At 41.8% G+C, this 27,684-nt stretch overlaps 1 protein-coding gene and 1 long non-coding RNA gene across 4 annotated transcripts in view; one reads left to right on the top strand and one right to left on the bottom strand.

Moving 5' to 3' along the window:
- Nucleotides 1-27,684, top strand: part of ldlrad4b (low density lipoprotein receptor class A domain containing 4b) — a 236,280-nt gene that overhangs the window by 6,656 nt on the left and 201,940 nt on the right. The window contains exon 2 of one of the 3 annotated variants that reach the window (XM_025911399.1): nucleotides 15,044-15,125. The exons of the other annotated variants lie outside the window; for them this stretch is intronic. The gene's annotated coding sequence lies outside the window, so the exon portion shown is untranslated. The remainder of the gene's footprint in view (nucleotides 1-15,043; nucleotides 15,126-27,684) is intronic. 3 annotated transcript variants of the gene reach the window in all.
- Nucleotides 17,452-26,641, bottom strand: LOC112848189 (uncharacterized). The gene is made up of 2 exons (XR_003222153.1): nucleotides 25,856-26,641; nucleotides 17,452-19,310 (listed from the first exon to the last, which is right to left on the bottom strand). It is a non-coding gene; the product is annotated as an uncharacterized LOC112848189 (long non-coding RNA).

The raw sequence follows: 27,684 nt of genomic DNA, 5'->3' as shown, positions 1-27,684 counted from the left end.
AAGTTGGTGCCATTGCTTTTCCGTCACGAAAGCGCTTATTGTGAATAAACATGCTTTCCTCCCCACCTGGAGCCGTTCCCACCTCTCTTCATTTATCTTGCCTTTTGCTTCTTTGGTTGCCCAGATCTCTTCAGCCCCTCAAGCTTTAGAGGAGAGAAACTCCTCAGCATTTGGCTAATGGCTCCACAGTTCCCACACTGATTAGGAGCAGTCCAGAAGCGGCGGTATTAAGTCGATGATTAAGTAGTTAAGGAGCCCCAGAAACAACGAGAAAGTGCTGGAGACAGCGATTTGATATTGTTTTACTCTTTAAGTGTGTTTCACAGACTACGTTGAAACAGTTTTGCCAAACGGTGCGTTCACTTACTGCTAGAGTGCTTTTAATATGGTTCGTCCTTGTTTGCATAGCTTCATTTAACCACAAAGCCTAAGTAGCGATTTAATAATTCAGTAAAGTCCCTGCATGCGAGAAAAGACCAGAGAATGACACACACACATACACGCGTTTCACATCGACGCTGGTACCCTGAAAACCTTCACTTCTGAGCTTCATTCCATTTTACTTAAATTAAAGATTTACACGCTCTTTTATGCAAAGCGTTCGGCAGCGCTGGCGACTATGAATCTAATTGAAAACATGAAAAAAGAGTCGTTTCAACAATAACATCTCAGTCAGTGGGGAAACGGACCAGCGTTGTCCTCGATTCATGAATAGTTTGAGATGTTTTCATGTGACAGCTGGAGATGTTTCCCAGCACAGTGATGGTGAGATGCAGCGGGGTGTGTATTCTCCATTTATTGTGTGTATTTGAGTGAGGTTAGACATACCCTTGCTGAGGAACGCTGTACTGAGTCCTGCTCAATAGACTGACTACATGAGCCACACGCTGCACACACTCCTGATTGTGTCTTGGTGCTAAGAGTGTGCACAACTGGGTGTTATACAGCTACAGAGAGAATTCATGTCTTCAGTGTACTTGTGTCTGCTCTGTTTGCGTGCGTGTCCTTTAAACAGCATAGGTGCTCCTTCTCTCGTGGCTGAGATAGTCTGAGACGTCTTCAGCCTGCCTTTGTTTGAGCACCGTGTTGTCGAGCAGACCTCTTGCTTAAGGCTGAGATGTTAGCAGGCTGTGGTCTTTGCATTATTGATGCAGACTGTGACTGGGTTCCTCGGGCCATAGGCTACAACTTAAAAAATCACAAGGTGGAGTGAACTCCAGATGAACTCGGAGGGAAGTTAGCAGGAGAGCTCAGAGACAGTGAGGAAGGTGGGGGTGTCTCTCTGGCTTCGGTCTAAAACGGAGGTGTCTTAAGAGGGGGGGAGCGGAGGGATGACCTGATTCTGGTGACACGACAAGTTTACCGGTACATTTTAATGAGCCCGGGTCCCAGGGCGAGACTCAGATGATTAAATTTGGCTTATGGGCCGGAAAAGTTTAAGACAGCATGCCTTAGATAGCAGCTGCACTGTGGATACAAGGGCCACATAAAAAGCTTTCAGAACGCTGTAAAAGGAAATTAAACAGGCTACCTTGCTTCCTACTACCAACCTACTATACTTATTTCCTGCTCTAATTTTTAAATTCTTGGATTTTGCTTGAGTAGCTCATAGTCGTTATAAGATCTGCTGTCTAAAACTAGCTGTTTTGGCCTGTTTCCTCTCACCTTTTTAGCCATCTGTCTTTGATTAGCTCCTCCTTGTAAACAAAACATTTGGACTTGTCTTAAATGACTTTATAAATAATTCAGGAGACAGACACCCCCTCTCTACACACCTTGATAAAGCTTATAGTTGGAGCTGAATCAGGTGACCCTGCGTTACAGTAGGCCTAGGCTGCTTTTGTCCAGTCTTCCTCCCCTCACCCTCAATTGGTTGTGGCACATGGCTGCCCCTCCTTGTGCCTGGTTCTGCTGGAAGTTTCTTCCTCTTAAAAGTTACGTTTTTCCTTTCCACTTTCGCCAAGTGCTTGCTCATAGGGGGTTGTATGACTGTTGGCGTTTTCTCTGTATTATTGTAGGGTCTTTACCTAACAATATATTACACATTGTTGTGATATCATGCTGTGGTGGGGCGTGGTCTGCGGTGCCGTGCAGGTGCGTCCACCTTCCCTGCACGGCACCGCAATCATGCCCCGTTGACTTAAAATCTGTACTGGGACCTGTCTGGGGTGTTGTTGTTGGTATGTTGAGCTGGCAGCAGGAGGGCTGTAGCTGTGTATGTGTATTCAGCAACCGGGTGTATCAATAAAGTATGCTGCAAAGCATGTTCACGTCTTCGGGTCTGCCGTGGTCATTTACACATGCATATCTATAAAAGTGAAAAATGTAACTGAATTGAATAGCTTTGTGCGGAGACATGTGACAGCGTTTCCCTGTTTGCATGATGAGGGCCGTTTGTTAAACCAGTGGATCTTTCCCTTTGAGAGCCATCTCTGGTATTATACAGATAACACTTTACTTGTCATCATGGTGAGTCGATTGAACTTAATTTATAATTAAGTGTCCCCATTCAAGGAACACATTTCACACTGATTGCACTCTATGTAAGGATGATGTGAATCCATTATACACCTGAACTTATCCTATTTACACGCTTTTATGCTTATTCAGCTGCTAACGTAGTAGCCATGGTAGAGATACGTTTCAGTGCCATTTGTCAGCGAGAATATGACAGAAGTACCAAGCTGTATTTAATGAGACAGGGTGAAGAGGTGGGGCATGGTCAGAGGGTGAATGGAGGAATTTTTCACTTTCTTTAAAACTGGGAAATACAGCGTTGACGTTAGCTGTAGCCTCGGTTCAGAGCTGCATTGTGTGTGCCATGATGGTCTGATCATATTATTTACTACTGAAAAGGTGGCTAATCTGTACAGTTTGATTGCACCCAACTGAGGTATTCACATTTATATTATTTCACATAACTGGCGACTGCCCCACCCATATTTGCTTTTGTTCTTTTGTTTTTTTTTAAGAGACATATGTCAGATTCGACAGTACCTCCTGCAGAGCAGCAGAACCTCGACACCAAACCTCTGCGAGACATCCTCATGCACATGTGGCTCATGCTGAGCTGCAGGAAACAAACCAATGGCCGACCCTCGTTCTCAGATACTGTTTTCCTCACCTGTACCTGGTATTTTTATTCCTTGCTGTGAGCTCGACTGCAGCAGCATGGGGGGGAGAGGCACAGCTGGAAGTGTGTGTGAAATATGTGTTTTCAGGTGAATAGTAAAAAATAATACACAAACACAAAATAGCAGCTCCCTAGCTGCTGCCATGCTACATGTCTGTCTTCATCTGATGCCATTAAACCTGATTATCTTTGATTGACATATTTAAGCTGATGTATTTTAATGCAGCGGACCTCACTATATTTCTTCCTGTGAAGTTTGTTTGAAACTTACTACAAATATGTCACAAAATGTTAAAGAAGAGTTAAACAAATGTGATTTTGTTGGCTGATTGTCAGTCATTGCCATAGCAATCAGCTCCGTCTCAAGTTGCGTAGCAGGTTCACTGCACACTCTGGCCACAGAACGCCCTCATTTGAGCTGGCGTGGCTTGTGTCTTCACCGTGCAGATGACTTAGCTTAGCACAGAACTTTACATCATTTATGTATTCAGCCATTATTTATTTATACATGCAAGCTCTTGAGCAGTGTTTAATATAGCCTCTTAGTCCTCAGTTAGAACTCTCAGATATCTTACTTTATGTAATTGGTACACACAGTTTGGGCATCAGAACTCAGGAATCACGCAAATGTGAACTCTGATAAGGCGTGGATTTTGGTAATTTGAAGAGAAATGTTGTTTAATTCAACTCTAGCTGGCATCAAGAAGCTCTTACCCCAAGAAACCCGCAGACCTTCTCAAACTATTACTGCTGATGCCACAGAAATGCAAATGAGTAGATGATGTCACTGTGCCTTGGACATTTTTACATTTTAAAGCTGCTAGTTGGCATTCTGAATTGAATCCTACACTTTAATGAGGGATGGAGTTAAGAGGGGGAGCTGGTAAAATGACATGGGAAAAACTCACATATGTGAAAAATGGCATCCTCCTACAGGTGTTTCTGCTGTTTATGGGGTGTTTTTTTTTAAATATATATGCTGGGAGGTTGAAATATTGTGACGTCCAGCTAGATTTAAAAAAAAAACAACAAACTTGCCTTTTCGCTGAAAAGGGAACGGTTGTGAGCATAATATGAAACTGTGGCAGGTTGCCAGGTCCCCACTGCTTTGTACCTTGTTGAGATATTTCCTTGCTGGTTTCTGTTATTTTCTCAGGTCGTGTTTAAAGTTTAGTGGTGGTTACAGTTATCTGGGTTCAATTCCTGTTCCCTGTTTTCTACGTATCGAGTCCACATTTCTGTGTCCTGAGTTCAGTTACTTCCTGTTTTATTTTGGTAACTCATTTAATTTTACGCATTCATGTTGCATTAACAAATTTACTTCAGCTGTGTGTTTCTCCCAGGCATCTCCACTCTGCTCCCGTCTCCTCTTGTGTGTTTAAACCCTCAGTTTGCTTGTATTCTTTGTTGTTACCTCCATCATACTGCGTGCTCCCTTGGTCTGCGGTTTCCCTGAGTTTTTGCATTCCTGGCGCCAGCCCTGCCTTGTTTTTGTATTTTGCATAAAGGACTTCAGCATTAAAGCTGCTTTTTGAGTTTAAAGTCTCCTGAGTCCTGCATTTGGGTTCTAATCCTGCCTGCCGCACAGCGCTTCATGGCACCCACATCAAATTTTGTGTTGTTTATTGAAATTAATTAGTTTAACCATAAAATGATCTCTGTAAGGTATAGAAACGACTCTGAACGATTGTTTTTAAATGAACATGTTAACTTCACAGCACAATATAAAGAGGGAACCTTCAGAAAAGAAATGCATGGGATGCACTTTCTCCAACATGCTAGAGCAGCCAGAACCATTGCTTTAAGTAGACCCTCACCTCCATACGCTAGAATGCTGTTGTACAGTGGCAAAAGAGACTGCAACACATGCTTCAGATATTTAGTGAAATAAAGATGAAGAGACAGGGCAGAGGAGAAATAAACCTGTTTATCTTGTGCCTTGCATGTCGTTAATTTCTTATTAGAAGCTGAGTGGTTGCATAATAAAAAAAATGTCCTTGAGTCTGCTCCCACAAGGTGCTGCTGCGTTTTCCACTCGAAAACGTTTGAATTGTGTGTGTCTGTGTCGCACACAGTCTTGTGTTGCTTTAATCTCACAATTGAGCACATAAGAAAATAAAAAACTAAATAAATAAAATCAAGGAGTGTGTATGTATTTTGCTACTTAGCAGATAATATTGATGTCCAGACTAGGCTAAATAAAATGTTATATTTCAAGATGAAATCTCTAGCTGATGTTTGAAGGGGCAGAAATGGAGAATTCACTGAGTGTTCTGCAGGAGAGCCAGGGTCTGCAGACAGCAACTGATGGCACAGATAGAAAAAATGTGTCTTTTAAATAATAGTGCAGCAGGTAACGTTACAGGGAAATGTTAGCATCGCTGTTGGGCAGCAGAGGAGCCTACTATTATAGTAGCATTATCCACCCTCTGTAACATACAAGGAGTTTATTTCACACTCCCAGCATGAAGACTTCTTTGGACACTGGCATATGCTGACTGATTTAGTCAGCTGTAACATGAGTGGTTGGATATCAGCTGAACAGATTTAACCTTATTAAGTCACGACATAAGTTAGTAAAAACTAAAACAGCCAGTTTGAGTTTGGTCAGTCTAGGTTGGTTTTATCTGTGCAAAATAACTTACCTGTGTCTCCTGTCCTACAAAACAACCCAAACAGACGAGATAAACGAGCGTCTCTGCAGTTCTGAGCACATTAATGCTGTGATTTTAAAAATCGGTTTAACTGTCAGAAATGTGCTCCTGTGTTCTCTCATTTGATGATTGTGATGGCTCAGTGTGTCACCTCAACACACGCAGACACACACGGTAATTTCAAATTTAAGAGAATTGGGAGCAGGAAGTTGTATGTGTATGTCTCTGCACAACAAGACACTTTTGTGTTGCAAGTTTCGGTTCTATGGTGCGACATCAAACTATAACTTGGCAGATTTATTTTATTATGAGTCTTAGAATAACTGAGAAATTGAATTTTAAAAAATGCCTCAACTAATCCACAGTGACTTGTGCCATCATCGATCCCTGACTCTAAAAATAGATTTCCTCATAGAATGTTAGACACTGGTGATCACTGCTGTGACACTTGGGTTGGGATTCATTGTTGACTAACTAGCTAGTTCCATGAGTATGATAAACATGTCAGCATAAGACAGCTGAGACTTCATGCACTGAATGGTTTTGTTGACATGGACATGTATGAATTGGCACTGGATGAATGTCTGAACCGGTCCTGTCAAAGGGCCAAAAGCATAATCCTTCGACCTGTACAGTATAGTGCAGCTGAAATTTTAACCAGACCATTCGAGCAACATGTAACAAATGTGTCATGAAGCAAGAAGCTCTGAAGTTATGAAGTGATACATGTGACTCAGTATTGTCAAAAACTTTAAAAGTCAAACCTCTATAATTTACTCAGTGATTGAAATTCTGTTGCTAAGATGGAAATTATGGCCAAGTTGGAAAGTTTTGAAAGATAAAAAATTCAAGTGGCAAATGGAACTTTTCAAATTAAAGGCTCGAGACATGAAACTCTGATATTTTGGTGCTTGTGTTCAGCTTTGATTGTTTTAGTCATCTGCCACACTATGAGACATAGTAAGTAAGTACATATTAAGTTGTTTGGTGTCAGAGTTTTAGCAGCGTTGTTAACTGAGGAACATATTTTACTTCTTCAGTAACTTTTATTCTACAAGTTGTTAGGTGATGATGAAAAAAGAAAAAGTGAACACAGATAAAGAGGAGCTCTGTTTTATCAGTTAGCCTGCCAGCTACAACAGTTCTTCTGCATGTAGTCATTCTCAGCCATAGTCAATGGTCTGTTTAAGTTTGCAGCTTCAATAGACCGTACTGGAAGGGTGCATTTAGCACATGATGTTAAGAAAGTGAGGCATGTGTATGGCACAGTGCACCTCGAGTTCTCTGAACAAGCTTTCGAGCTTTGCTTCATTTCATAAATAAACTTTTGCTGATGTGATAGGTTCCCTTGCCGATGCTAACACGACAGTCGGTATTCCACTAGTAATAATTAACTATGGCACCCATGAAGCACTTGACTTATTCATCACTCACAAAAACTAAGATCTACATAAGTCGATGAGGAAATTGTAAAAGTCATTTTTGTGCCTCTGCAGTTTGACCTGTGATTTTTGAATGTATATCTACTATGTAATCTGACGTGGAGCATGAAAACCTCTGGTTTTTCTTTAACCATCTCTGTATATTCACCTAACACAAGTGGATAAAATAAACACATCTCAGTATCCAGAAGTTCAGCTGTCACAACACTTTGATAGACACCGATTGTCTCCAAAGAGCTCATCACAATGAAGTTTGTCGATAACAGGGATTGTGGTCCTAATATTACGTCAAATTTAAGTAACTACCATATAGCCAACTATTAAATAAAGCACAGTGCATGTGCTGTACAATAAGATATTGCTATTAGTCTCCAAAGAGATTTCGTTTTCAGTTAATATCACCTTAAACATGAAATATCTAGATATACTAATGCCATTTTCCTATCTCAAGGTTGAGCCCAGGGATATTCAGTGCCTTATTTTGGACTGTACCAGTAAATAATTGAGAAAATTGAAATAATATGTCACGAATTAAATTGAAAGTGCTTTTTTTTTCAAAGCACTTTGACTGTGATATTAAATTACGACTCCTAAAAAATCCATTTCTCACAGACTTTTCTAAAGGTAAAAATATCCTACCTGTTACTAGGCAGCTGCACTAGATTAAGTGTGTGTGTGTGTGTGTGTGTGTGTGCGTGTGTGTGTGTTTGTCTCCTAATGCTGTGTATTGAGTCAGTCAGTGTGGGTTGGTGTAGGCTGATGTAGGCTCGGGTAGGATTGTTCTGTGCATGTTAATGTGAGATAAGGTGGGTTGCTGTGGGCCGATGGAGGCTGCTGGAGGTCAGTTCAGGTTACTGATCAGTGTGTGTGTGTGTATGTGTGTGTGTGTGTGTGTTGGAGTGGAGGAGGAATAGCCTTAGAGCCACTGCCAAGACCTTCAAGGAAGTTTCCCTGGCTCTGAATCCACAGCTTTAATTGCTGGAAGTTTGTGAATACCAAGGGACAGCACTAACTCACTCCCTTTCTTCCATTCTCTCACTCTTTCTCTCCCCTTCTCTTTCTTTTCATGCCCCCTTCTTTTTTCTTACCCTATCAAAGAGTCTGAGTGTGTTTACATCCTTAACTTGGCGGTGGCAGGTGGGTGGTGCGGTTAGCATCGCTCTGAAGTCATTATGACAGCAAACTGGAGGAGATTCACATTTCCAGGGAAGCTTTTGTGTTGTTGGCAGAATTATTCTTTTGCCTTGCAGTTCATTCACTCAAGTCCTCAGAGTGGTATACTTCATGTGTGTGAAAAAGCGACAGGGTCAAATGATTTAGTGCACTGAACGCATAGACCTGTTTTTTGTGCTGGCTGAGGCTAAAGTTGCTGAGCAGCTCCTGAATGCAGAGTGAACCATGGTAGAACAACCTGCCATCGTTATAATGCCATGGCTCACTTAAACAAACAAAGCTAATGAATATTTCTACCCTGATAAAATGACAGTGTGTGATGGCTGTGTGATTCTGTGGCATCTGAATACCAGAGACTTCCCACGCACCTCTGCAGCTTCTCTTGGGTCAACGTGTTGGTGTCCTTCAGCTCATTTCATTTTTGTTATTAGCTGCTAAAGAGTTTGGTTCTGTGTGAATGAACCAAAAGGCCAACCATTACTGGTCTTAAAGTGTCCTCTATGACCTACAAGACAAAGGCCATTAAAATACTCATGACAGCATCTGAATGTTGTTTTATGAGTTTTTATCATTTTAAAATTAAAAGGGGACGTTCTCAGGTAGCTCACAGGGATGCAGAGAGCACCTCGTGGGGCTGAGGGTCTGCCCTTCATGGCCTTTAGGTCTGTTTGCTGTCCCTCAGCTCTTGTGGTGCTTTGCATGTCTCTGGCTCAACACACTAGCACGCTAATATCCACTGCAGCTTAATCTTAATCGTTAGTTTTGGCGACTTGGGATGCCTGAGCTCAAATGGTTTTTTCAAATGGTTTTGATCTTTATCCTCTGGTGACTCGGGAGACTTTAAAGGTCACTTTGATCTTCACAATTTGACCTTAAAAGTTAAAGTTTTTGCTTGTTTTTTCATCCTTATTTGAATGTTTTGTTGGTGGGTTTCATTGTGGTGTACTGTATTTTGCAAATTTGAGTCATTACTAACCAGCTCACCATTTCGAAGGGTCACGCCTACCTACACGCTGGCCAGGTCTTCCATGGGGTCAGTTAAAGTGCCAGTTAAAATATAAAATAATGCAGCACATTATGTATGGTATTATTTAATTTAAAAAGTGTGCCATTTTCTACATGCATATACTCCCATCAGCCAGTCCCCCAACCAGAAAAACCTTGACAACTATTGAGTTATTAGGACAGTCTGACTTCTTAGAAGCTGAATAGAAAGAAATAAGTGGTTTGAGACTTGCACACAGTATTGTAGTAATAGCTATTCAGTTAAATACCTGCAGATTATTATGATAATAATAACAGTAATAGTAAACAGTACTTAAACCTTTAAAAACTCTGCTCTCAGCCTTGAGCAGTGACTCAGTGTATTGTAGCTGAAAATAATGGCATATTCTTACTACAGTATGGTGGTAAATCTATTCTTTAGCAAGAATCGCATCACCTCTGCATTGTGTGTGTCACTGGTTTGTGCAGAGCACCGCAGTCTCGTCTTGCCAACTGTTCGGAAGCTGGCACCTGGCCAACTGTGACCGTATTTTCTGGGGCGTCAAGTCGAACAGTACACACGTATATACACACACACACGCGCACACACAGACAAACTTTCATTCAGACACATGAGGTGATGGAAATGCCATAAATCTGTCAGTGAGGCTGAAATGAGCTTAGTGCCAGTAGGGGGGAGTGTGCTCTTCAGGGATGCGTGCACGATAAAATCCCATGGACTATAAAAGCCGATCTGTCGCACGCACGTGTGCATGTGTGTGTGCACGCACGCATAGTTTGTCTGCACATGCAACGTGTTCTGGAAATATTCCCCCACCCGAGAACAACACACAGACACACACATATACACACACTCCATCTGACTGTCTCTCTCTGTCTTTGTTTTACAGCTACTTTTTTCCCCGTCTTGTCTTCCTCAGTCTGTTTCTCGCTGTCTGTGTAGATCGGCCATCCAAGTATTATTATGTAAATCATGTTAAATCAAATTGTAACAGCTGATGGGAAATGGCAAACTTCCTTGGAGGTTTATATGTTTGAGTAATAGAAGGTTTCACTGATGAAGGAGTTAAATTCACTTCTAAAAAGTTTGTCCAGAAATGTCCACCGTACACAGGGGACCTGCCGAGGTGGCACGGCCATTAGGTGGTGCATATTGTTATGGATATTTAGTTGTTTTATTCCAGCAGATGGAAGCTAATTCTTATTACCCCTTCACAGTGTCAGGATTAGGTTGTGTTTGTCCCTCCATCTGTCTCACATCGCTCTTCGTGCTCTTGACTGAATTTAAGGGAACGATCTAAAGCTGCTGCATCGTGTCAGGTACTGCTGCATTTGTGACTGCATTTTGCACCCAGCTAGATCAAAAGCAGGCACAAAAAGTACATTAAGTACAATACAGTTAATAACCTCACTATGGGATTATAGGATGTTACTGAGTGGAGTGTCATTAAAGGTCACAAACACAGATGTGAAGGGAGGATTTAATCCTTACCTTTCAATATCTGGAGCACAGAATTGCATTTCCTCTCTCTCTCTCTCCCTATCTCTCTCTCTCTCACTCTCTCTCTGTTACGGGAAGTTGTAATTGAGCAAGGTGAAAGTAAGCAGATGACATCAGCACAAAGCAGCACAGTTCGACAGGTGGACGCTAACCTGCAGGAAAAGAAGGCTGCTGGTGCTACTAATGTTAGATCCATCCAGCTAACACGACTTTGCATATGTGCAGATTATACTTGGAGCAAAATGTCACACATTTTAGTGACACTGAAACCCAACTCAAATTGATTTATAAAGCACATTTAAAAAGATGCTGTACAGCAGACCGAGTGGATACAAATAAATAAAGCAGCAGACCAGAATAAAGTCAATCAGACACGGAGAACGCACAGTCTCGTCTGAGTTTAAAACTGGCATGCGGACAGTCAGAAGCATCCGGCGATTTGTCTAAGGTGTACCCCGCCTCTTGCCATTACCGCAACCCTGAATTGAACAAGCGGAGGATGGGTGGATGTTATTGCGTAGTTTGTCCTGCAGAGCAGTTCTGACTCCATTGTTTAGCGTCCTGTCAGCACTTTCTTCTAGATGATGTTGCAGAATTTGGTGGTTAAGTTGCTAATATTTTTCCTTTATCAGTGTTTTTGTATTTCACTGCATATTAATGGAAGAGGGATCCCTCCTGTAATGCTCTTCCGGGCCCATATTTTTTCCTGTTTCTTCACTGCCCTAAGGAAAGTGTTTGATTACTCTGGGCTTACATAACTGTTAGAATACAATAAAAACCATCAGGTTTGTGGTTTCACTTTACCTGCATATCTGTACTTGGAAATGCAGTGTAGCTGAGGTTACAGTGAAGCATGCTGACATTAGGAAGATAACAAAAAGAAAGTGAGGAGGTTTGTTATTGATGCTGTTTTCCGTTTCTGAGCTCCAGAGCAGGAAAGCGGCAGTCTTCCCATCTCGTACTGCGTGTGACGTCTGCAGATCATAAGACCTAACAGTCTGGTTACCTGGCACTCACCTCCCTTTATCTGTTTGTTTGTCTATCTGCCTCCAAAACTCTCCCTCTAGTCTAGCTGTCTGCACGTCCATCTGTCCCTCCGTATCTGTTTACCCTGCTTTCTCTCATCCCTCTCTGTTAGCCGTCTGCCCTCATGTCTGCGTGTCTAACTCTGTCTCCTTTCCTCACCTGCCCACCTGCACGCTCAGTCGGATCTACTTCTTTGCATAAGCACAGGTTCATATGTCAGACAGGCTTTCACTTTTCATCTTAAACATCAGTTTCACTGTCACATTGAGAGAGCTGAGCTGAGTCTGCTGGCCAGCGTTTTCGTTGGTGCCTAAAGCTAAATGTTGTCCATGCGTGGTTTGGTACATGTTTTTCCTCAAGGATCTCTGTGTCTTTGGCTCTGTTTGAGTGTCCCTCAGCTGCAGTCTGCCCGTCTCTTCTGCTGAGAAGCATCCCCATACAGTGGCACGATGCTGCCATGCTTCACTGTATGCATATGTGGCATCTAGGTGATGGATATGGTGGGAACTAGATTTAGTGCAAAAAGTACTGCTTGTGATTTATTTTTTAAATCAACAGTCATAAAAAGGAAGAAATCAAATGCTGCACTGCTGCCCTTGAGCCTTGAGCATGCTGCAGTTCAGCCACACCCCAGTTGATGGCATTGAAAATACTTCTTTTCTCTTTTACAGCCTTTTCTGTTTTTGTTTTCCTCTTTCAGAACCCTCAAAGCTTCAGATGAGTAAAGCTCGGATAGCTTTAGTCCAAGGAGCGCTCTTTTGTTTTCTGTAAATTATGAATTGCTCATTAAACTTTGGAATATATAACACTAGAAGCTTTTCAGCTCTGTTAGCCCCCAAAGGCATGGATCATTTTTCTGGTACTATTACCCATCTCTTACTTACTGTATGAGCTATATTAAAGCTATATTAAATTCATGTTCCTCAGACTTTAAAATAATTTACAGATGTCAGAAACTATAAAGTGATATTTCATGTTACTGCTGTCTGAGTCAGCACAGCCATCATTAATAGACCCTTTTCGTGGCCGATATTAGGACTTGTCACAAGGGAAAGAAAGCACAGCTAGTGATAATGAAAGCTCGGGTCCATTAGGTATGCTGCGATATGACAGTGGACCAGACTGCTCAAGAGCAGGACCTCCCTGAAGTCGATTGTATCCATCAATAATACACATGTGTTCCCCAACCGTGTCGAGTCAAGGCGTCTGTCTTTGTGGTTGGCGTCTGTCTTTGTGGTTGGGTGTGGATGGACAGTAGTGCCATTTCTAGCATTTTTGTGGGAGTTGTTCATCTGAAGTGGTTCTGATTGTGGACAGGCTAGCTCTTCTTCTTTTCCCCAACAGTTAAAGATTGGCCTAGATTGGTCTGATTGGTCCTTTGATTTTGACGTCTGAACCATGACATGATTTTGTTGGATTCACTCTTTGATTTTGCTCACAAAAACTAGTTCTTGTCATCAGCCCTCCTCTGGTGCGTTATCACCGAAGGCCTCAAATAATAAAAGCTTCTCTGAACAGAACCTTTAACCATCCACTGGGCCACCGTGTGACTGAGACAGCAAATCAAAGCCACAGTTCGACCTTCAACTGATCTTTAACATAAACTGATCTTTAGTCATTTTAGGAGCTATGTTTCAACTCCCATTGTACAATTAGTATGTACACACATGCTGTGTTGAGAAATGGTAAAACAAATGCTCAGTTAAACTGAATAATTAACTTGGCTCATATACCAGTAGTGTCCTTGCAGTTAGCTGAATCAGTGAAGCACTCTCTTTTCTCTGTTTGGACTGTCACATTAACCTTCTGCTTTGTCTGTTTTTACATTCACCCACTGAGTTGTTGCACTTTTAACCTTTACAAGGTCTCCGGGTCTTGTTGGCTCCATTAAAAGTTTAATAAAAGCTCAGTAGCTCATTCAGAGCTTAAAAACTGAAGCACAGTTCAGGTGAGGTAGGGCTGAGGGTGTGTGCTATTGTAACATTATAGGAGGCAAATGCAGTAAAGTATTTGGAGCTTTCTTTACCACTGTCGGTTTCTCTAGGGTTAAACATTGTAACATTGTAAAGCTTTGCACTCACTTTATAACCAGTTCACTTTGTTATTGTATCTGAGCACGTTACAAAGAAAATGATACAAAATGACGAAATTTTCAGATGCAAATTTGTCCACTAATGTATCCAAGAGTTGAGGCTGTATCACAACCGCTTTCATACACATTTCAGGATGTCAGTGGGCAGTGTTGGGAAGGTTACTTTTAAAATGTATTCCAAACCGAACCGTAGTAAAGGGACTTCTGGCTAATACGTCGGGTTCCGTGTCGGGCTCGTACCCGAAAACTTTTTGGCTGCAGTGGTTATTATTATAGTAAAGTAACTGTATTCTGAATACCACCTTTTTAATAGAGTTTGAAATATTTGAACGACCTTTACGTGTTGGGTGTGTGAAGGCCTTAAGAGTGGACACAGCACATTTACCTACTGTTATCACTAGCAAGGTCACCTGATACCTTTTTAGTACCAGAACTCTGAAAATGCAGCTGTAGGTACCATACAGATGATGTGCATGTACCAAGGCTGCAATTCTCTTGAAACTGTTGGGGGCAGCAAACAACTAAAAGTGTTCGAGTCTGATGTTACATGAAGAAGAAGGATGCCTACAAGCATGGCAAAAACTACATTTGTTTACAAATCTGGTCCAGATTTGTAAACAAATGCAAGGTTAATATTTTTCAGTCAAGAGCCACACATGACTGCGGAAGTCAAGTCAGTGTTAATACAGATCTCCAGCATGTGCGTCAAATCAGTGGCATTTTCTATCATGCAAATCAGACCACAGCAGATAAGGTTATCTCAGATTGGTGTAGGCCAGACCATACCATCCAGTGCCATTCTCAGCCGTGCCAGTTCACGCATGTACATGCTCCAGCAGCATATGGCGGTAACATGCTGTCAGGGGAGCTTGTCTCCTGGCCTGGCTTCCCCGGCCCCGGGACAGATGGCAGCTCACTGGGCCCCGAAGACCAACTGTGGAGCTCAAGATACTCAGCCTGCTCCGCTCCTCTTACCTTGGCTCTTTCTGACTGCCTGGTGGCCTCTTTTTCTTACAGTGCCTCCTCACATGCCAGCACTCTTCTGTATGCCGGTGGACTCTGATTTAATTGGGTTTCCATCTGAGCCGAAAGAGAAAAGGTAAAATTCAAGAGAATAACCCCAAAATCACAACATTTACACATGCTCTCATTTTAATCATTCACCTGAGGCTGCGGCGAGGCTGCTAATAATAAAATGATTCCATATTTTTTTAAAAAAACAAAAAACGATGGCACATGTTAAAATGTTAAACGGTAGCTAAATTGTAGAGTACAGAGTGCACAGTGAAACAGTGAAACTCAACAAATTTCACTGGCTAACGTTGGATTTGAAAGCATTTGAAATGTCTGTTATTAGTCTATGAAAATAAACAGTCCTTAGTTAAAACACGATCATTAATTTGAGCCGTGTCTTTCATCCCTGCTGGCAGTTCATTTGGTTTGATATAACACCACAGCAAACACGTTATTTGTGAGCCTGTGTGTTTTTGTTTACAATCCCTGCTTTTCCTGGGAATGGGCCAACCTGAACCTCCTGCTGTGATCACACCCTCAGTATCTTCAGAGCATAGACAAGGCCGCCTGCGTAGCTCATGTATTTAAATCTGCCTTCTCAGACTGTTTGTAATAGCTCTGCTCTAAAGGCTACAAATGCTTTCTGAGAAACACCATCCAACTAACATGGTTGGTTTTGGTTCAACCGTTTTAAAAGGATAAATAATCACCTGGCAGTGGGTTCTGCTTCAGCTGGAACGGCAAATCTTTGGCAGATTAGGACACGCCTCATGAGCTTTGGTAGGTTGGCATCCAAGCTCACAGGAAGGTGCTGTACAGTATAGAAAAGGCTATTTTTAAAGTATTTAATAGGTGCTGTTTGAATATTCACAAACCTCTATGTTTTTTCTATAATTATTACTAACATTTTGATGCTAGTATGGTTAAAAGCTGGTCACACGGTCTATAGTTTGTTTGTTTTTTGTCCAATATTTTATCTGTCACAGCCTGTTTTAATTGCCCATCCTTCAGCCAGAACCTGCCACCCTCCAGTTCATGCCACGCTGAAGCTGTAGATGCATAATTTTTCCACTCCCTGCAGTTGGTAGTCCTTGTTTTGCCTTGCAGCGTCAGTGAGCCCGGTCTATCGGCGCATGAACCACTTCTCAACCTGCTGCAGGTTCTGGTTAGAGTGGCCCTCCAACTCACAAGAGCATCATCCTCTACCCACTATCACAGCTGCAGTCCAAACTGATGGAGTCTGTTTGACTATATTCACCAAAAAGCGATGTATTCATTCCTAATTATTAAATCATGCTTTTTGTAATGTGTCTCAATTAGAAGTATATGTCACGTCTGCGGTGCGTTTACTGTCCAGACAGAGCATTGGCGTTTTTAACGACTATTATTTCTAGCGACGAATTGCGCAGAAGGGAATATTTAAATGTCCCTATTCTAAATTCAGAGTTTTTTGGCTTTTAAAATGGGGAAATATTCATTTTGAGTACAAATCAGTACATATCAGAACGGACTGATGAAAAATCCTGTTCAGGGACATGAAAATAGTGTTGGGAAATTTCTGTTCAGGAACACGGAAAAACTGAAACACAAAAGCTGCTGAATGATATCGAGAATTTGCACATGAGCAACCTGGTCAGCAACCCATCCAGCAGGCAAGCATGAGACAGAAATGGACAGGGACTCCTGAATATCACTACATCCTGGAAATCTATCAAGGATGGCATCACTGTCACAGACAAGTGAAAAACAAAAATGCTAAAATGAGTGATGAAATAGACTCAGGCGCGTCTTAATATGCTTGGTTGGCCCAACCAAATAAAGGCTGTGTGAGGGAGCAGTGCATTACATCCCTACTATGACGTCAGCCTGCTGTATCAGCTTTCCAGTGATTTCTCTGACCGTTGTTTGGTTTGTAGTTGCAATCAGATTCCCATGTCTCTCACTCTTGTATCAGTGCTGTATCGGTCAACCTTTACACTATGAATATTAATATTATATGAGCATAGTGATATTAGTAAAAGCTGGAGCTGACTAGCCCAAGTCACTATGCTTGTACGCTGGCTCCCACATTTAAAAGCCTGGGGTCCAAATAGAGTTTGCTTCTTGACACAGAGCTGAGGACAGCAGCAGCACAAATTCAGTCTTTTCAGCTAGTTTGGATACATGGTGCAGCCTACAGATGAGCTCAAGTTCAAGGACTCCTCTACTGTAAAAAGACCTGAGCGAATCCTCTGCACTGCGTTGTTGGGCTGCAACACAAAGACTTTGTCTCTGCGCTCGACGGAGAAACAGAATCGGTCTTAAAGTTTGACACTTTCTAAAGCACACACATTGTACAGACGTGCCGCACACCGTCACGCACACATTTCTTTACAGCTGCTGAACTCTGACTCGTAGAGAGGTGTTTTTTCCCCCGACCCTGTAGCAGATCTGATCCGTTCGATTTATGCGATTCAGCAGTGTAGCCTGTCTCTCAAACTCTGTCTTGACCTCCTGCCCTCTATAACACATGTAATGTTTTCTCTGCCTCACTCTTTCCTCTTCCTTTTTGTCCTCATGCTTTGCTTTTTCTCTCAGCTTTATGACTCTTTACTCATTTTTCCTCTTTCTTGCCGGCGTGGGGTAAATGAGCATATCGATAGCCGCCCGCTCTGTCTAGTGTTTCAATTCAGTCCGAAGCAAGTGAAATTTCTTTTTCTGTTGAGAATAATTTCTGAATGTATGAGCAGAATCTCAATGCGTTTATGTGGCACAGAGAATTAAAATTCAGATGGACTCCAGTCAGCTCTGCTGCCCGTCATCGAGACTCGCACACATGCACGCTTGGTGTACACACACAGGGCTCCCTGCTCATTACCCTATCTCCATTGCTACCCATCAGTAGCGCCACTTCTAGCAGCATACATACATCACTGGCATACAGCACACTCTGTCATGTGTGAAATGGGCTATGGTTGATCCCTGCCCCGGGAGAGGAGAAACGAGTGTTTCAGCAGACGAGATGAGAGTGGCTTTCTGAAGAGGAGAGGAGAGAAAAAGGTGGTTTGGTTGTGTAAGGGGGCAAGGGGGAGGGTGTAGTAGGGACATGAGGTGGGGGAAAAGGGGAATGGCAAGACGAGGCGAGTGAAAGGACAGAATAACAGGGTACGAGAGGCAAGCGGGCAAATGGGGAGTTTTTCAGCAGAATAAATGTGGAGAGGAGTGAGAGGGTGGAGTGGAGGACAGATGAGATGAAAAGTAATGTGGAAAGAAGAGGGAGGAGTTTTGAGTAGAGGGAAGGGGAAGATGATGGGATAAAAGAGCGAGAGAAGGTCGTAGAAGAATAGAGTTCAACAAAAAGAGGAGAGACACAATGACAGACCGGAGACAAAGGAGGGCAGAAAAGACAGCCTGCTTCTACAAGTCTCAATCGCTGAGCACCTCCACAGTGACTCAGAAGGAATATCAATTTGAACAGAATATTAAAGTTCAACAATTTTGACAATTGCTTCAAGTTTTTTGGGTTTTTTTTGTCCAAACAGTGTCTGGTTTGTATTTCGTCAGTCTGCCTCTTTGTCTGCTTAACCGCGCTGGACCCTGACTGTCTTTGGGTTTTGGACTGTTAAAAACACCCAACACTGGCAATTTAAGGAAGTAACCTTGGACTTTTAGAAACTGTGATGGACATTCTACATTGTACAGTTTTTCTTATAACAGAATGTGTATTCAAAAAAAGTTTACTTAAGATTCTTGAGGGGTGTCCCATTGGAGAGAAGGTCGCTCCTCCAAGGCAACGGCAGGGAAAACAATGAGCTCTATTTGATAAGTCTTACAAAGTGAGGATGTTCAATTAAAATAATATATCTGAAGGAAATTTGCTTCTTCTACTGATCCACACTGTTGTTGTCTGTGTTTTCAGAAAATATTGCTCTCTTGTTTTAACTGTTGTGTAACAAGAATGATGACTTTTTATGAACACATGGATCCATAAGGAACCCTATAATGTATCGGAATAATATATCAATAAAGCAGACCTACTTATTGCGAGAAACCTTTGTTTATTTAAGATTAGAACTGCTGCACCTTCACAAAAAGAAAGAAACCAGGTGCCATGGTTCAGTAGACTAGACTAGGATGACTCCTGGAAACCTCTTAGGCATGTTCAGCTGGGAGGAGGTGTCAGAGTACACCCTGGACACTGTCCTCTCTAAGCTGACATAGGAATGCTTAGGCGTTTGACAGGAAAGAGGGAATTGTGGGCATCTCTGCAAACACTGCTCCTCGCCGTGACCTGTACACAGATAATGGGGGAGAACATGGTTGGACGGATGAACAGACGTATGGATCGAGAACACATGCTGACACATACAGACCACTTTATGGCTTTTAAAGTTGTGCTTGGATGACGATATAATTACCAGAAAATAGTTTGGCCCAGTGTTCGTGACTAAAACTACATTTTGATTTAATCTTAGTCACAATTTAGGCATCTAATTTATTTTAATTTAGTCTAGTTTAGTTAAATATCATTAAATCATAGTAGACTCAATCCAAAGTGGATTCAGTTGACTAAAATATAAATTTGATGTTTAAGTTCAAAGAAAATGTGTCCATACGCCTGCTCTTCTCTTTCTCCCAAGTGTTTTGTCACATTTTCATGAGATAAAGGAAGCATGAGAGCTAGCTGTACCATCTAACTGTCTAGAGCAGGGGTGGGCAATCTCAGTCCACGAGGGCCGGTGTCCCTGCAGGTTTTAGATCTCACCTTGGGTCAACACACCTGAATCACATGATTAGTTTGTTACCAGGCCTCTGGAGAACTTCAGGACATGTTGAGGAGCTAATTTAGCCATTTAAATCAGCTGTGTTGGTTCGAGGACACATCTAAAACCTGCAGGGACACCGGCCCTCGTGGACTGAGATTGCCCACCCCTGGTCTAGAGAGATTATTTCTGATTGGAACTTTTGTTAATTAGTTGATATTGGATCTTGTTTTATTAATTGTTGTGGGTTTCAATACAATTCGTCCCAGTTTTTGTCCTCGTATGTTAATTTTCATTTAGTTAGTTTCATCATGTTTACATCAGAAAAACAAGGCCTTAACAAAAAAACGTGACAAAAATGATTGGTCAGCGAAATTAACATTGTTTTTGGCTGAGAGTGGTTTTGCTAAATGAACCTAGGAAACATACTGTCTTTAGAAACAGTCAGACTCACAATGACAGATGTAGTATTGTCTGTCACATTTGCTTATGTTTTATGCTAAGAACCCAAACAGTCAAGTTAACTTCCAGGAGCTGCTCCACCTCGATTAGCTTCTCCGGTTTGCAACTCGATGCCAACACCAGAAAAATCACGACACAGAAATTGCCACGAGAACAGAGAAGGGGGAAAGAAAAAAAAAACTTAATTGATTATAAGGTTACATCAAAGAGACGTAGGAGGTGTAGGAAACAAGAAGTGGAAGCGAGGAGATTCGACGGGAGGAGATGAGGAGTTTTGACGGCGACTGGGAAGAGGACAAGGACAGAATAGCAATGAAGAAAATGAGGAGAAACTGTTTGGTAGGGAAGATGAAAGATCTGCAGAGAAAAGGAGGAGTGAAAGTGTGGAAAAAGGGTGGAGAAGCAGCAGTGGGGATGTTAGGGAGATGGGTGGGAGGGGGTGGCGTATGAATATGGGAGGATGGAAATGTAAAAGTACCATGGACAGGAGTTTTAAGATGGTGCGAGGGCATAAAAGGAGTTGGGACGGAGGATAGTCGGCCAGAGAGGAGAGACGGATGACGAGGAGAGGAAAGGGAAAGCGAGCATTAAGACAACAGCACAGACAGACAGAGAGAGAGAGAGAGTGTGGCACTGCGCCACTCTGCAGCAGCAACTGACTGACAGCCATAGCCTGACTACTGACTGACTGACTGTCTGTCTGTTTGTGTTGGCTGGCTGGATGATTGGCTGGCTGGATGCAGCAGTGTCCCCACAGCTTTGCCCTTCTCTCCATCTCCCTCTCTGTCTGTCTCCCTCCCTCCCTCTGTCTCACAGCAATGCAGCATTAAGTTGGTCTAGATTAGAGAGAATACTTATGATTTGACTTCTTTAAAAAAAAAATAGCTGTTAGTGATGCTTTTTTCCCAGGCCACATGGTGGTAAACAGCATCTCCCTGCTGCATATCTCAGCGGTGCATCAGGAGAAAAAGAGCAGTGTTTGTCCAAATTGAGTCTTAGTATTGTTTTCTGTCACCCTCTAGGATAACATGTTGTAACATAAAATCGTCTGTTTGTGTTTCTTCCTTCTGTTTTCTTCTTTACTCATCTAACCTTGAGTCCGTGTCCTTTGTCTAGTTTCTCTCTCTCTCTCTCTTCTGGCAGTCTGTAAACTTTGTTTGTCGAAGAGACGCGATACAAATAAAGTTACCATTATCACCTCCAACGCTCAAATCGCCCCTGACGAGATTAAAACACATTTCATCGCCGCCGAAAGCAAACGGGGGTGCTCGCAGCGACAGATAGCCCATAAAGCACATAAATGCTACGTCGTACCCCCCCCTCCCCCTTACTGCCCATGCATTATTATCCTCAGGAGTAGAAGGGAAAGATAAATGACACTGAGATATGACGACAGACTTATAGGCTGATAAAGGGGCCATAATGTGTCTGACCAAGTGTCCTTCTTCCTCCACTGGGTCATACATGATTATCTTCAGAGGGAAGGGAACCTTTTTTTAAAAAATTTTTTTAAAGATAACTCTCAGATAAGATCGTCACAGCAAAACAGGGCCCCGGCTTCGCAAACTACTAACATTTGTTGGCTCTGCAACTGCAATGCAGCACTGTGTCGTCCTCTCTGCTCCCTCTCCCTCCCTCTGTCTGTCTCTCACCCTTATCTGCCTCCCATAACACACTACTACAGCTTCATTTTCCTTGCTTGAGGGGAGTTAGATGTAGAAACGACTCTAACGTTAACCAGAACCAGAACCTGTTGTGGTGTTTCATGTAAATAGGAGTGTAATGATACGTATGCGCGGGGTGGTGGATGTTGGGAGAGATGCAGAGCCCGCAGAGATAAGCTGGGTTAAATTGTGCATACAAGCTATAAGCTGGCTTTAGTCTGGGAGCGAGTGCACTTTCCTCCTCCTCTTTCTCTTTTGGCATATTCTCCCTAGCGGTCTGTCACCTTCAGTCAATGGACTTCCATCTCCTGCTCGACTTTCTTTCTTTCTGCGCAAGTTTATTAACAGCGGCGCAGTTGCTCCCAGGCAGCGGCTGCATTGAGACTGAATCACAGAAAAGGCTCGCGTAGCCCTACAGATGACTACAAACGGCGTATCTGCTTAATCACTCTGACACCATGGTTACACTGCTCTTCAGTGGGGGTGAAGCTGTCATATCAACGTGTACTAAATGTCAAAATGTTTGTCTGATTGAGCGAATATCTCCCACTCTACATATCTCAGTGTCAGGCGGTCTGTGTTTGGCGGGTTCTCTGTTTGGCTGAGCAGAAGCCAACCTGCAGAAACAGGCGGTAAAGGAAGAGATCGGCTTTGTCGTGGTCTCCATAACAGGAAGACATTTTTTTTTTTTTTATTAAACTTTTTTGTGTTGTCAGTTGTGTTTGCCTCTTTGCCTGAACAGCTTAAAGAAAACGTTGTGATGTACGTCCAACACAATGTGTTTATATGTACCTTTTACTCCGTTTGTGCATAATGTCCATGCTACTACTGTGTTTTAGTAAAATAAGCACACACTGATAGTCTTCTTTGAACATTTTTCAGTTGTGAGCTCTTCTCGCTGCACTCTACAAAGAGCATGTATGGGAGTATGAGAGAAAGTACGGCCATGAAAACAACATCATGGATAAAAGCAGTCACACAGCGCTTTATAGAACAATGCTGATTACATATATACAGCATATGGGTGGGCGATATAGCCTCAAGAGTATAGAATGATAACATTTGTGATGTTATTTCTGATGATAAGGAAAAAGCATAGTTTTATCAGTGATTGCAGTTTGAAGGAAGCAGCATTTATCAGCTGAAAAAAAAAAGGGTGTTTTCCATCCTTCCCTTCCACTGAGACGACACTGCCTAATTTGAAGTGTGACTCTATTGAAACCAGGTGGCAGCTGCAGCATTATAATGCAATAGTATTGACACAGCATAAGTCAAATATAAGCTCATAAGTAGCCTAGACACAGTGTTCTCCTTAGAATTTTCAGTAAAAGTACAACAAAACAAAAAAGTAAGTCAGCCTTGTAACCCCTCAGCAGCCTGCGCAGTATTGTCGCGTAGTAAAATTCCACAAAAACAATCAAATGTAAATCCTGCTCACTGCCTCGCTTCCCACTAGAACATCTATTGACCTTCATCAGGTGCCTGATTCTAAAGTAGTGAATGTATTAGTCAAAGCCAGCACGGCTGTGAAGTGAGACGGTGAACAACGGGAGTCACATTTCATTGTTCTTGAGGATTTTTTCTTCCGATGCACCTGTTTTGAATTAGTAGTTTGTCACATAATTAAATAGAAAATGAAAAATATTATCTCCCTGGGATGTTGTAACTCGGGTCAAGCTTTTCAACTAGCTTGCTGTTATCCATCAAGTAACCACATCAGTCATTTCCTGTCGTTTACATTCTAACTAAGGAGTGCTGCATTCGTGATTGCTGGAGTCTTTTTTTTACTTTTGAGGGTCGCACATTACCAGCTGTTGTCGCACAATGGTTCTTGCCATGCTTATTAGCAAAGTTTGGTAGACCTTTGAAATAACTCCCTATTGCAGGGCTCGATAAAGTATTTGTGATTAATTTCATTTGGTGTGGTGACCAACACAGTTTTAGTCCCTTTATATTGTAGTGCATGTTGGAGGGTGTCTTTAAAATGCTGCTTTAAAATTCCAGGACTGTGTGTTAGTCTGGATGGTAAGAAACTGGTAACGGTTGGTGATCATATCCATGTTTGCATAGTGAGTCTAATTAGTAACACAAAAGAAGCCAAACGTTCTAGTCAGGTAGTACGACAGGTAGTACGGCTACTATTGTACATGTTTTGTCATCGTCATTGTCTTGTTTTGTGGTTGCTAGGGCTGGGCCATATCATACAGTTCATGGTAATACTGGTATAATGTTGGACAACGATAAGAAAATGAAATATCGCGATAGAAAGTGGGTAAAACACGCATGCGCAGTGCCTTTGATTTCATACGCACATGGCGGCGACGGAGAATGAGAAGAGCGAAAGTGGATCGTTAAATGAAACGGATGAACCAGAATTGGTTTGTAAAAATGCTGCAACTTCAGTGGTGTGGAACTGGTTTAGCTTTCGTCCGTCAGATACACAACAAAGCACTATTTTTGGTAGCGCATGCTAGCGGGCCGTCGTTATTAGCGTGTTTTTTGGAAAATACGGCACACTTAAAATCAATCCTTTGATTTTTCTGAAAATCGACAGTGCCCCTTATAATCCCGTGTGCCTTATGTATGAATTCTGGTTGTGTTTACTGAGCTCGAAACGATTTTATGTGGTACACGGCGCTCGAAAATCTGTCAGATGTTTTAGTACGACTTTGCTAAGCTACGAACCCGCACCGCTTGATGGATTGTCGGAGCATTACGGCTATCGTAGGCAGGCGCCTCGCGGAGTGATACGTACCATGCTTCAACATAATATTACCGTATTGTGTGTGTATAACCTCTTTTTAAGTTTTGTGGATATTATACATGGTTATGCTGAGGATATGTCGGCCAATTTCCACCAAACCAGTTTGTATGAAAGGTTTAACCAAAATGCCTTTTAGTTAAACCGTCAGCAAGGAATTTGCATTTGCACTGTTAAATTTTTATATAACTTTAATGCACATAAAAAACAGCTGCTTTTTTTAAGTGAAAACACATTGATTTTTTTTTTTTTGATCTAATAAAGTTGTGGAGTTGTAAAGTATTTTGTCTAGTGTCAATTATATCGTCAGTTATATCGTTATCGCAAATTTTCAAATTTATATCATGATAAATATTTTTGGTCATATCACCCTGCTCTAGTGGTTGCTGTGTTTTGCCCCTTTCCTCTTCGTCACTAAAGTCTATTGCCGTAATTCTATTTGCTGTTCAAGCCAGCTTTTCAACCAATCAACACTGGACGTGCTGGACAAGCAGTCTTCTGGTTACATTAAATTCAAAGTAAGATGAAAGCGGGAATTTTAAACTCAGCCTTTCAGGAGGTTAAAATTTTCATCATTGCTGCTAAATGTCTTTTTCCGCCACAGACAAGCAAGCGGAAAGACAAATGTTACATCATTAGGCGTAATGGAACAAAGAAAAGTACTCCATATACTCTCCCACTCTCTGCTGACAGCCCCACGATGCAATGTGTCATTCATTTGATTGGTGCCACGCTAAAGCTGTCGGTAAATCATTGATAACTGTTTGAAAATGTCACTGTAGAGTAAACCAGAGAGTGTCTGTTAACTGCGCAGACATGAATGAGGACAATTCAAGTGTTTTGTTGCCTCAGTATAGAGTGCTATGCAATGTGTGGATGTTTTCAGAGAAGGAGTATGGAGTAATTCTTATTTATGAGTTAATGTCAAAGTTAGAAAATTGGGGAAACCAGCAGCCAAACAGACACAGTCTAATCATAACTAACACGATCCAGAGGTGCACAAGAAACTGCTTTGAACCAGAGATCAGCCAAATTAAAACCAGGGAGGACTTCTGATTTTTATATTTCCTCAACTTGCGTTTAAAATGACATTTATGGGGACAAAAAAAAAGAGACTAAAATAAAAGAGAAAAAAAATGCTAGCATGATTTTGAACTTTTAGGCTTATTAGTAATTTTATACTTACCAGTTAATCTTTGCGATAAAGTTGTTCTGACGTCCACAGCTCTGCACACACCTCTTCTGTATTTTCCTTACCAACAGCCACGGGTCAGACAGGCTGTGAGAAATCACCTTGCACCCTATCTGTCCATTCCCACCCACCTCTGTCTGCTCACCCCTCCCTCCCTGTTTGACACTGTCTCACTCCTTTTTTTACTCTCATTATCCCTCACTCTGTTCCAGTCCCTCTTTTTCCCACTCTGTCACTTTCCCTCTGCCTTCCTCTGTCATTATTCTGCCCACATGTCTAGACTGAAGAGAGAACTTTTGCTGCTTGCGTGTGTGAAATCTGTATGTGGCAGCGTACGTCTGACACTTTGTGTCTGTGTGTCTCCTTTATTGAGTGCTTTAGGTCTAATTTCAGTCTTCACTTTGATAGAGGAATTATATTCATTCTGTACGGAGCAAAGAGAGATGTGGAGAATATAAAGAATCTTTCATACAGATTTGCTTCAGCACACACACATAATATATTGCAGGGTTGTGACTGTTTATAGCACTGATTTTTAAAAATGTATTTAAATAAATCCTTATCTCCTAAACACCAATGTAATAGTAGGGACTTACTTGATGCATGATCAGAAAATCTATTGACCATGGCCAAATTTTGAAGTATTGTATGTGATCAGTATTATAGTGCGCTACAGTATGCAGGTGCTGATTATTGAATTGATCAGCAAAAGCTAGGGTAAACTGCAATAAGCTGCAGTTCCTGGAGTGACCACCTGACTTCAAACGCAAATCAATTCCCATAGGCTGCTTTTCCTTAAATAATAGTTTAAAACATGTTTTAAAGCAGGATTCAAAAACAGCTTAATGTTCTCTAAAGCTAATTTCCCTTTATGCTACAGTCACACTGAGGAGATAGTGGTTTAAGACTGCGGACTCGGTCTGCTGTTCTCATCTGCTTCCTACATACTCAGAAATTTAGATGAACTACTTACATTCAGAACCTCATGGATTTCAAACAGAATTTCAGAAATTTCTGACGATTAAAGACACAGTTGCTGCAGGGCAAATATTTAACTGCAGTACAATCAGTTGACAACCAGTTGAGTCAAGTTCAGCATTTCCCTGTTGCTTTCATCAGTGCAGATTGATTTATTGCAACATGTTTGGGAGTCTGCCTGCATTTATAAATTAGATTCTGATTGTTTGCAAACCTTTGCCAAATTTGGATGAGGATGTTGTACCTCTGGGTGACCAGTTGGTTACCAGAACTGTGTGCGGTTTGCCACCAAATGGGGAAAAAAATTAAAAGTAATGACCAGACAGCCGCTGATTTTTTTTGTAGTCGCAAGGAAATTGACATTGTATTTTTACTTTAGGAAACACAGAGCCATTAATGATAAAACTACTAATTTTACCCACCAGTTAAAAATTGTATCAACGCTCAAAATTCCGTGTGCTAATCCGGTCTTTAAGTCTAATATCATTAACCGTTTCCAGGTCAAACGAACACTGTGACATCACTCAGAGTTACAAACTGTCTAAATTCTTTCATCTTTAATAAAATGATCAGTGTGGCTGCTTTATCAGGTGTAACAATTTTAACATCCAGGCATCCATGAGAAATAGGATTTATGAAATTTCGAAGTTAGCAGGGAGTTAGCTCGCTAGTTTCCATCTAAACATAATGCACCATGTTCTGACTGAGGAATTTCTGAAAAAAATAAAACATACAGCTCTGCTATCACATAAATGAAGACAGAAAACTAAACAGCAGTGATGTTTGTAGGGTTACTGAAGTTGGGCTAGCTGGTATATAGTGATGTGCTACGTGGTAGCTAGCTA

The sequence above is a fragment of the Oreochromis niloticus genome, linkage group LG11, assembly GCF_001858045.2.
Source record: "Oreochromis niloticus isolate F11D_XX linkage group LG11, O_niloticus_UMD_NMBU, whole genome shotgun sequence".
In the NCBI taxonomy this organism is placed as follows: Eukaryota; Metazoa; Chordata; class Actinopteri; order Cichliformes; family Cichlidae; genus Oreochromis; species Oreochromis niloticus.
This window is presented reverse-complemented; position numbering and strand designations above follow the sequence as displayed.